This window comes from Dasypus novemcinctus, chromosome 11 (genome assembly GCF_030445035.2).
Source record: "Dasypus novemcinctus isolate mDasNov1 chromosome 11, mDasNov1.1.hap2, whole genome shotgun sequence".
In the NCBI taxonomy this organism is placed as follows: Eukaryota; Metazoa; Chordata; class Mammalia; order Cingulata; family Dasypodidae; genus Dasypus; species Dasypus novemcinctus.
The window spans coordinates 15,720,268-15,732,380 of NC_080683.1; positions in this window are offsets into that span (position 1 = coordinate 15,720,268).

The window sequence follows — 12,113 nt, forward strand, 5'->3', positions numbered from 1 at the left end:
GGCCGCCCCTAGCGGGCCGCGGGGCCGGGCGCCGAGGCGGCTGCCATGCGGGCGGAGCGCTCGGGAATCTGGGGCTCCGGGCGACCCCGAGCGGCGGCGGCGGCGGCAACCCCTCGCGCGCTCAGGCCGCCTGCCAGGGGCGGCGTGTGCCGGCGGAGGCCGCCTCCCCGCGGGCGCCCGGCCCGCCCCCCGCCGGCGTCCGGCGCCCACGCCCCCCTCCCCGCCACGCACGGCGCGCCTCGCCCCTGCGCTCACCCCCGGTCCTCGCGGCGGGGCGCTCCCCTGGGCTCGCGCCGTCCGCCGCCTGGCTTCGCCACCTAACCTCTCCGAACCTCGCTGGGGTCCATGAAGGAAGGAAATTAGGGGAGTTGAAACGCGAGGAGACCGTCAAGTGCCGGCCAAAGGCGCGCGGTGCGGTTACGCTACCGCCTCCCGCGGCCGCGCTGCTCACCGCGCCCCTCACCCGCGCCGCAACTCAGCCCTGCCCGCTCCTTCCCGGCACGCTTCTCTATATATGCCATGCACACTCAGGGCACAGCTGCCTCTCCCTGGCCGCCTGCTGTCACCAGCCCACGCCCCCTCCGCTCGTAAAGCCCTCACCACCGGCCTCATCTGTCTGCTGCCCTCCTCCTCCACGCCCTCCGCTTCTTTTTCTCTATGGCACCCACGGCCTTCCCGGATGGACTCCTGTTATCCACATGTACAGTCTGCTCCGTCCTCCTCCTCTGTCTCCTCCGTCACATCTTAGTTTTCCCCACCCTGTTCCTTAAGGGAATGGAACCGCTGCTGGGAAGCCTCCCTGGACTGAGAACGCCACCCCACCCCCACCCCCGACTCTGTACATGTGCCCCCCAAGTACCTGCTTCTGTGTCACATCACATCCCGTTCTTGGCCTCAGGCAAGCCCTCAACTGCCCAAACCCTGAGCTCAGATTGGGAGAGTTAGGCTGGGAGGGGTGCGATTACCCGTCCAAGCCTTTTACCTGCAGGACTGGAAGGCAGGAACTCCACTGTCCCACTTCTTGTCCTTCAGATCAAGATTTAATCATCTTTAAGCTCAAAACATTGGAAGGAAGAGTTTAACACATGTGGAGCAGGTTCCCACAGACACCCTACAGGGACAATGCAGACCCTGGGCTCATTTTCCCTTCAGTTTCTATCGGCATAACACCCACACCCTCCTTAGCCCTCCACCAGCTTCCCCTCAGCTCTGATTGCCTGCTCCCTGAAGAGCTTTCTATGTTTGAGTAATGCCACTGGCTCTAAACTTTTATTTGGTTTGAATTTTTTTTTCAGTGAAAAATTACAAACAAATGTCCAAGATTCCTTTAGTTAAATAGATATTGTATGTCCACACTATACAGCTATTAAAGTCACCTTTTTTTAAGGCTAAAGATACAAAAAAGCTAAGAATATGTTAAGAATAAGCAAGAAAGAAAGTAGAACCAATCTTAACGTTGGCAGTGATTTTCTCTGTGATAGAATTACAGATAATTTTTCTTCTTATTGATATTTTTCAGCATTCCCACTTTTCCCACAGTAAACATGTACATTTTTAAAAAAATTATTGTAAGAAATTCAGTAACATTAAAGAACTTTTAGGCTAAAGTAAAAAAAAAAAAGTCACCCATAATCCTACTAGCTTGATAAAACCACTATTATCATTTTGACCCCTCTCTTTTCCTATCTAGATATTTTTACACAGATACAATCATAATGTACCATTGTATCCTTTTTTTTTTACTCAGTCATGTGTTGATAATCCTCAAAAGCATAATTTTTGATGGCTGCAAGATATTTCACTAAATAGCACACTAAATTCATTTATCCTAGACCTCATTATTGGATGTTTCATTTGTTTTTACTTTTTCTGCCATTCTAAATTCATGCAACAGATATTTACTCAACATCTACTCTGTGCCAGACATCATGATAGGCACTGGGGAATCAGCTCCCAGATGAAGAGTACTGCTGCAAATTTCCATGCATAGATTTTTTTCCATATTTTAGGTCCGTGCCTTCAGATAGAGTCTGGAAGAGATAAGTAACTTAGTTAAAGAAGTTGTGAAAAATGAATAATTCCATGGAGGCGCCAGGTTTGTTTCCCAGTGCCTCCTAAAAAAGGAAGATGAGCACACAATGAATAGCACAGTGAGGGGGTGAGGAGAAATAAATAAAATAGAATAAATCTTTTGTAAAAAAAGAATTCCTTTTCGTTGATGAATGTCATTGAAATTCACTGAGGAAACGATAAAGATATCTGAAGCTCTTGAAAGTTATAGCATCAGACTTTATCACTCACTACCCCTCATGCTTTGAAGACTTTTAGTTCTGGCTGTTGATACTTGATTCTCTCCCACTTCTTTCAACTGCTTGGTGCTTCAGTGCCACATGGACAATTCCAATACTCCGTGTGACAGATTGTTTACAAAGATGGCCACACACTTCCTCCTATTCCACACCACCCTTTGCAATGATTTTGCTGCTCCTCCCAGCAAGAGGTATATTCTCTTTTGCAAGGCCTTGAACCTGGGCTTGGCCTTTTGATTTGCTTTACCTGATAGAGGAAGGTGGAACTAATATTGTGTGAGCTCCGGAGTCTGGGCCTCCGGGGGCCTGAGCGCCTCCACTTCTGCCCTCTTAGAACACTTCCACCATCAGGTAAAGAAGCCCAGTCCAGCCTATGGGAGGATGAGCAGGCCCATGGCGGGAAACAGGTGCCACAGGACACGGGAGCCGTCTTGGACTCTCCAGCCCCAAGAAAGCGTCCAGATGACTGCAGGCACGTGAGTAAGTCTAAGCAAAACTAACAGACCTGCCCAGCAGACCCTGCCCATGTGGCTGAACTGGGAGCAAATAAATGGTCATTTGTTTTAAGCCACCAAGTTTTGGGGAGGTTAACAAACAGAAATAGAAAATTCATTTTAAAAAAAAGCGACTTCCCATTTCCTGGATTCCTCTTCTCCAATGAGAAAGCCCCTCTCTCCCTCCATCATATTCATCTTGTAAAACCACAACCCCGTGACTTTTCCAGCCTACGCATGAGCAGCTGAACATGACTAGAAAAGATATACCTCCATGCTGACTGGTGTTGCTCTAAATTCCTGAACCTCAAATGCCTTTTGTGTTGACCACCGATGTTCCTGCTTTGCCTTAGTACTGTGCACTCTCCCACAGATATTTTTTCCTTCTCCTCTTTTCTCCAACCTCCAACCCAGCCTCCTTTCTCCTTACTCAGCTGATGATCTGGCTTCCAATTTCACAGAGAAAATAGAAGCTATCTGAAGAGAATTTCAGCAGGCTTCCACCGCCTACCTACATCTGTCTCCATATACTTTCTCTTCCCTCCTATTATTTAGATGAAACTGCCTGGGTTCTTACCCAGGTGAACCCCTTCTCCTGGGCACTAGTTCCTGTCCCTTCTCACTGATATAACAACATGACTCCACCAATTCTCACCATCTTCTCTGCATCATCAGTTTGTCCATCTCTCTGGAATCATTTCCATCAACCTCTGTCCCATCTTAAATGCAGTAAATAATCTCCCTTAAGCCCATATTCTCTTCCAGGTACATTTTTCTGCACCCCTTTACTGAAAACTAATATTTGTCTCTACTCCCTGTCTTCTCTTCCTCTCCTCTCATTTTCTCTTGAACCCACTCTCATCCCACCACTCCAGCAGAATTACGCAGGTGAGGCTCACCAACGCCCCTGGTATTGTCAAATCCCATGATCAGTTCTCGGTCCTCAGTTCGCTGGCTCTGTAAGCTGCATTGGACACAGTTGTTGCCTTCGCTCACAGGCCCGCCAGCAATAGCTTCTCCCCTACTTCAATGTCCACCCCCTCACCCAGTCTCCTTTGCTCCCTCCTTACTTCCCAACTTCCGCCTCAGCCCCAGGGCTCAGTCCTCATCCCTCTTCATTCACTCCCTGAATGATCTCATCCGGGCAAAAGGCTTTACCTGCTAGCTGCAACCTAATGACATAATTCCAGTCAAGATGGCTCCCTGAAATTCAGGCTCATATATTCAACTGCCTACTTTTCATCTCCACTTGGATCGTGCAATTCAAACTTAGCATGTCCAAATGCAAACGCCTGATTTCCAGCCCTATATATATTCCTATGTCAGTCTTCTCCATCTCAGTAAATGACTATTCCATCTGTCCAGTTTTTTAGGCCAAAAATCTTCAAGCCGTACTTGACTCCCCCCATTTTCTCACCTCCCACAGCCTGTAAATCCTGTTGGCTCTGCTTTCTAATTCATCCAGAGTTCATCACTTTTCACAGCATGACCTCTAACACCTGGGTCCAAATCACCATTATTTTTTGCCTGGACTCCTGCAAGAACTTCCCAAGGGGTCTTCAGCAACCAGGGTGATTCTGATAAAACGGTAGTCAGACAAAGGCAACGTGGCATCCTAAATTGGATCCTGAAGCAGAAAAAACAGTTGTTAGTAGGAAAACTGGTGAAACTGGAATAGTCTGGAGTTTAGTTAATAGTAAGATACCAATGTTGGTGTCTTAGTTTTGAGAAATGTACTGTGGTAAAGTATGATGTTTACATTAGGGGAGACTGGGTGAAGGGTATATACAGGGACTCTGTACTATCTTTGCAATTTTTCTGTAAATAAGTTTATTTTTTAAAAATGGAAGTCAGATTATGTCATACCTTGGCTCAAAACCCTCCAGGGGCTCCCAAGTGATCTCATTCCTTACACTCTCCCCCCTCTCACTCTGTTTCAGCCAAACTGGCCTCTGTTGAGCCACAAACCCATCAAGTGTATTCCCTGCCTCAGGACTTTTGCACTAGCTATTCCCTCTGCCTAGAATATCCTTACCCAGAAATTTTCATAGTTCACGCTCTCATTTCATTCAGGTCTTTGATGAAATTTCATCTTAGTAGAAAAGCCCTCCCTGATCACTTAGTGGAGGAGCTGACCCCCATTCACCCATGACATATGTCTCCTACACTGCTTTTTTTCTCCACAGCACTTTCACCATCTGACATACAGATCTATTAGCTTATTTATGTATTGGCTGGCTCCCTCCACTAGATTGTAAGCTCCACGAGGGCAAGAATTTGGTTTTGTTTACTGTGGTAACTCCAGCTCTTGATTTATCACATCACTTCTTTGTGTGATTAGCATTTAATTTTGCATTCTTATTTGTCTTAGCTTCCCTGCTTTTATTAAAACTTGGGTCTCTCTCATGGTCGGGATGAGGGATTTAAGGTGGTAGTATGTTCATTGCTTTTTTCTGGGCCAGGTCCCCCCATTTAATCCTTACCACAGCCTCTCAAGACAGGCATTATTATTCTGTTTTTATACATGAGGAAGGAGAGGGGAAGAGGGGTTAGGTGATGAAGCTGGGGTTCAGACCGAGCCCTGTTTATCCCCCGTCCTGTGCTATTGATCTAGGCAATTGTGCAAAGATGTGGTCGATTATGTTTTCCAAAGATGACTGTCCCAAGATTTCTCATCCCACATGCTCTTCTTCCAGTGTGACTCTGACATTTCTCCTTTAGACGTGGTATTTATGTCCCCTTCCTTAACTTTCGGCAGACTTTGGTGTAAGTGACAGTATGTGACTGCTGAAGCTACATCATAAAGCGAGACACAGATTTCACCTGATCTCGTGGAACACTTGCCTTTGGAGATCTGAGTTGCCTTGTAATGTCTGATTCTCCTGAGCTCGCTAGGCTGTGAGGGAGTCCAAACCAGCCCTAGTGGAGAGACCACATGAAGAGACCTTTAGACTATATGACAAAAGACAGATGCCAGCCCCTAGCTGCTCCAGCCGCTGCTGTTCCAGCTCCAGCCACTGACTGACTGCAGCCGCATGAGAGAAAGAGTCAGAAACACCCAGCTGAGCCCGGCCAAGTCCCTGACACACAGAAACATGAGAGCTAATGAAATAACTATTGCTTTAAGCCACTAGGTTTTTTTGTGTGTATGGTAACATATATATGACACAAAATTTCCCATTGTAACCACTTTTAAGTGTACACTTTGGAGATACTAACTACGTTCATGATGTTGTGCCACCATCGCCACCATCTGTTACTCAGACTTTTTTCATGACCCCAAACTCTACCTATTAAGCAATGCTTCCCCATTTGCCCCTCTCTATGGCAAATATAACATCTAATTTATTTTCTGTCTCTATGTATTTGCTTATTCCGGATATTTCATGGAAGTGGAATCATAGAACATTGCCCTTTTGTACCTGGCTTATTTCAAGGCCCATCCACGTTGTAGCATGTCTCAGAACGTCATTCCTTTTTATGGCTGAATAGTAGTCCATTTTGTGTTTATACCACCTTTTATTTACCCATTCATCTGTTGATGGACACTTGAATTGTTTCCGTCATTTGGCTATTGTGAATAAATGCTGCTGTGAATACCGGTGTACATATATCTGTTTGAGTCCCTGTTTTCAATTCTTTTGTTAGTACGCAAAATAGAAAACTGATAAAAAACAGCTTCCCATTTTCTTGGAAGTAGAATTGCCTAGGAATATGGTAATTCTGTTTTTAACTTTCAGAGAACTGCCAGTCTGGCTCACAGCAGCTGCACCACTTCACATTCTCACCAACAAGGTATGAGGGGTTCCAATTTGTCCACATCTTCAGCAACACTTATGTCCCCTTTTCAAAATAATAGCCATCCTAGTGGGTGTGAAGTGGTATCTCATTGTGGTTTTGATTTGCATTTCCCTGATGACTAATACTGAGCATCTTTTCAAGAGCTTATTGGTCATTTGGTTAAGCCAGGGTACTTTGGGATGATTTTTTATATGCAATAGTAGATAACTGGAACAAAGGGAGTGACTTAATGTCAGCTGTGTTTAGTGGACAAATCCCATCTTTCTGGATGTCAGTTCCCCTTGTAAACAGTGGGAGTTGGTGGCAGACTTGGCCCAGTGGTTAGGGCATCCGTCTACCACATGGGAGGTTCGTGGGTTCAAACCCCAGGCCTCCTTGAGCTGTGTGGAGCTGGCCCATGCGCAGTGCTGATGCGCGCAAGGAGTGCCCTGCCACGCAGGGGTGTCCCCCGCGTAGGGGAGCTCCATGCGCAAGGAGTGCTCCCCGTAAGGAGAGCTGCCCAGCGCGAAATAACGTGCAGCTTGCCTAAGAATGGCTCCGCCCTCACGGAGAGCTGACACAACAAGATGACGTAACAAAAAGAAACACAGATTCCTGTGCTGCTGACAACAACAGAAGCAAACAAAGAAGAAGACGCAGCAAATAGACACAGAAAACAGACAATGGGCGGGGAGAAATAAATAAATCTTTGGAAAAAAAAAAAAACAGTGGGAGTTAACTCAGTGGTCTCTAAGGATCTTTCCAGTCTTCATATTTGGTGCTTATCCATGATGTTGCCACATCTCCCACTGTCCATTTTCATTGCTTTCCCAACACCCAGTCATTATCCTACCATTTTATTATTTCCATAGAGAAAAATGATGCCCCCTGGACATGAAGAGATGTCTACAGGTCTCTGAGGAAAAGGTGGTGGACACCTCTGACTCCACTCTGCTTGAGATCTCTTGAAGCGGAGGTGTGTCTAAAAATGTTTTTAAGATTTATTTTTTATTTATTTCTCTCCCCTGCCTCCCCTTCTACCTGCCCCCCCCCCCCTCCATTGTCTGCTCTCTGTGTTCATTCTCTGTGTGTTCTTCTGCATCTGCTCGTGTTATCCGGCAGCACTGAGAAACTCTTTTTTGTTGCATCATCTTGCTGCGTGAGCTCTCCGTGTGTGTGACTGGCATTAGCTGTATGACCTTGGGAAAGTCTTTTAAACTTTTAGGGCCTCTGTTTCCTTTTTTGTAAATGAGGAGAATAGTACCAGCCCTACACTCTAACAGAGTTGCTATGAGGATAGAATAAGATAGTGCAAATACAGTGCAGCTATGCGTGCAGGGGCAGAGGTGAGTGGTAGCTGAGGCATTAAGGGGTCCCCCTGGGAGAGGCAGTTTCCTGTCTTGGAGTGGAAGTGGGGCTTGGGGACAAGAGCAATGATGGACAGTTGAACTGGGCTGCTCTGGGCTGTACTGGGGCTTGTCTCTTAGCAGCTCTGTGTTTCAGTATCCTTGAGAATCCATGTACTATTATGACTGAAGCCCCTTGATGCAAAAGGCATCATTTAATCCAGGCTTCTGTCTCTACAAACACACCTTCCCCCATTTAAATATCATCCAAGAGAGATGGTATGAGTCACTGCTCTATTTCACAAATGTCCCCCTTTCAATCTCTGGCAGAGATCCGGCCATTCTTCAGGTAACTGAGCCTTAAAGCCTTATGTCCATCCTTGACTCCCTCCTTCCTCCATTTCCTTATTCCAGCTGGCCACCACATCTTGCCCGTTCCTCTTCTCCACTGCCCTGGGTCCGCTCTCCCCAGCCCTTGTCGGCACTTTCCTTACCACACTAGACACATGGCAAGCATCTCCTATGTGGCGCCATCTCCGCCTCCAGGTCCAGCTCTCTTCTCTGGAGCACCTGTTTTACAGCATGCTGTGAGGTTAAAAGTCTTGCCACATCACTGCTCTCATCCCGCTCCTGAGCTCAGCAACCTGGGATGGCTCCCTTTCTGATAGCGTGATGTCACGGCAAGAGCACTGGAAGCGGCTTCAAATCCTGGCTCCATCATCCATAGCTGGTTGACCTTCAGGACAGACACACCTGCTTTCTCTGAACCTCAGGGTCCTACATGCCAGGCACCAGTCTACACACCTCTATACATGAGACCATTTAGCCCCTACAACAACCCTGTGAGGTTTAAATCCATTTCACAGATGGGAAATACAGGCACAGAGAACTTGAGTCATTTGCCCAAGTTCACGCAGCTAGTTAATGACAGAGCCAGGGCATGAGGCCGGGCGGTCTGCTTCAGAGACTCTGCTCCTAACCACTGCCCTGTCCTTGGGGAAAGTGACTGTTACAGGCTAGGTGGTGAGAGTCCCCAGGATGGTGCTAATCAACTCAGCTTTCATTTCTGACTCCCAGTGTAACTTAGTGGCTGTTCTTTGGGGGATACCCTGGGAGCAGGTTGGGCTGGCTTCGGGTCCTTCTAAGAAAACCTTAATAGTGGCTTCTTTTCTGGGGGGCCACTAATCACATGGTGTTCATTTTTTACTTTCACCCCAAACCTGAACAGTAGCTACTGCTCTAGAACACCCCAGCCCCCCAACCTCAGGATTCCCCACTTTCCCATGTACTTCTTTTCTGAACACCTGTCACTGAACCCCTCCTCCAAGGCCCCAACATGGATGTATCACTCTTGACCTCCCTGCTCCTCCCTCAGGACAAGGTGTTCTCCAGTTTTCCTCCCCTCTCCTTAGCCTCCTTTTTGTCCAAGAAGTTTTGTGTATTGCTAACACCAAGTGAGGGTGCTGCGATGAGAGCATCAGGAGAAAGGGGGGTCGCTCATTCATTCACCCATCCACAAATATTTCTCCTCCTTGCTGCTGGAGCCCAGCGCCATCGTGGGCTGGTGTCGGGAGTGACGCAGGCTGTTCAATAAGCATTATTTAAATCAGTAGTGAATTAATTTATGAATGAAAGAAAAGTGCTGGGTCCTGACCTCCAGCAGTTTAGTAGGGCAGATATACCCACTCACTGTCTGTCTGTACCCCCTCAAGTATACATGTACCTGTGGGCCCTGGATCTCACAGAGAAACAGGGGCACACAGACCCAGGACTTGTCCTGCCCAGGTATAGGGCTAAACACAATCTGCCTATTTTATCCTGCCATGGCCTCTCCAAGCCAGTCTTGGACAGTCCAACAAGTGGGCCCCAGGGTGGGTGCTGAGTCTGTGGGGGAGGGAGTCAAGCATACCCAAATAGGCCAACTTTCACTGGGGCTTTCTGCCAAGGCAGGGGCCTTTGGGTCCCAAAACAAACGTTCTTCCTCCCTGGTTGTTTCCTGTTCTCCACCCACACCCCACCTCTTAGTAAGAGTTGGAGCCAGCTGCTCAAAGGCTGAAATCCAAACCCAACCATTGTTCACACGTGTGGGTTGTATTTCACTGTGTGTGTGTGTGTGTGTGTGTGTGTGTAGTGCCAAGTCTCAGGCCCTGGATGCCATGCCCAGGACACCTGGGAATACCTGCTCAGGGAAAAGCAGGAAACTAGCCTAGGGTAGATGCTGCTTGTGGGGTTTTGAGTGAGTTGACAGGTAGCTGAGGGGGAGGCTTTACCTGCCGAGGGGCCGATTCTGCAGTCATGTATCTAGAGCCCAAAATGTCAAGGGTGGCAGTACGTCTGCTTGAAACCCTGAGAGCGTGCAGGCACATGTACACAAGTCTAGAAGGGAGAGAGGTTCACCTATATGCAGAACTATAAGTGTACCAAGCGTTTGCACACTCATGCAAACTCTCAAAGTTGTCTCCCTGGGGAACCCTGGCATTATCCTACCCTGGAATTACCCAGGGCTGATGAGGGGGTGGGTGAGGCATCAAAATCACAAGTGGGCCATGCTCTAGCACCCCTGGCAGTTGCCAGAGGAGCCATCCTCAGAGGCTGACTTGAAACTTCTGGAAACTGTAGTCAGATTCCAACCTGGGTCTCCTCTCCTAAACCTTTTAGAAATAAGCAATTGCTTAGTCTATGGAGCAGCACATACACTTGATGCCAAGTTTAAAGGTGCTGACCTGGGATGGAGGGAAGCCCTTCTAATGTAGCAAAGAGGCAGGGGACTGCAGAATTACAGAATACAGAATTAGCCAGCTCCTGCTGAGACAGTGTAAAGCAGGGCTGGAAAAAAACAGTCCCAGTGAAGTCCAGAAGAGGGAGGCACGCTGTTTCCTCTGCATTTTCTGAGCATTCCTAGAACTCAAAATTTCCATCTGGAGGGAGAGTTGCAGGTTCTCCCCTCCAGGAGTCCACACGCTGGAATTGGGGGCAGAGGAGACAAACCCTGCCTGCAGAGAGTCCCTAGTCTGAAGAAGGAGACACAGCCTCTGCTCTCAGGGAGCTCCCAGTCTGAGACACCCCCAGTCCTTGGGGAACCCCTAGTAGGGGAGGTGGTGGAGATCATCCTTAGAGCTGGGAGAGGCCGGACTCCACCAGAAGCCAGAGAACAAACTCGGTATGGTATAAAGATGCATGAGATGTACATTTGAAGGATCTTTTAAGAGCTAAGTGGTTTTAAGAACATGAAAGAATGCAAGATTTCACCAAGTTTCAAGGTATTTAAAACTCCTTTTTTTTTTTTTCTCCCATCAAATTCAATATTCCCAGGTAGGAAAAAGACATTTGCATAAATAAACAGCTTATCCAACAGGGTTGCAGCTTTGGAATTCTTTTTTTTTTTAAAGATTTATTTTATTTATTTCTCTTCCCTTCCCTGCCCCACCCCGGTTGTCTATTCTCTGTGTCTATTTGCTGCCTGTTCTTCTTTGTCTGCTTCTGTTGTTGTCAGCAGCACAGGAATCTGTGTCTCTTTTTGTTACGTCATCTTGATGCGTCAGCTCTCCGTGTGTGCAGAGCCATTCCTGGGCAGGCTGCACTTTCTTTCGCACTGGGCGGCTCTCCTTATGGGGCGCACTCCTTGTGCGTGGGGCTCCCCTACGTGGGAAACACCCCTGCGTGGCAGGGCACTCCTTGTGCGCATCAGCACTGTGCATGGGCCAGCTCCACACGGGTCAAGGCGGCCCAGGGTTTGAACCGCGGACCTCCCATGTGGTAGATGGACGCCCTAACCACTGGGCAAACTCCGTTTCCTAGCTATGGGCTTCTAATAGAAGAATTAGGACTTGTGTAGGAAGTAGACTAAGTTATCACTCCCTTTTAAAATTTAGAAATCAGTCATAACAACCATGTAAAAAGGAGTCAGCATCCAGTCAGGGTTATAAAATAAGAATTTAGGCCATGTCTGCCTTCAGACTATCAGTAGATAATGTCATATGCAAACAGAAAGGCGATATATGGCCTAAGGCCTTTTAGCTGTCTTGAAGAACAGTACCAAGGATTCTGGGGCTGAGCCCAGGATGGTTTCAACTCCTTCCTGGGCAGTTCCCTCCAATACTTGGAGCTTAAATTGCTGTCCTTGTCCAAAATCCACTTCTAGTCCAAGGTCCTGTGCTGCTTATGTAGAGTCTGTCAGGCCAAGC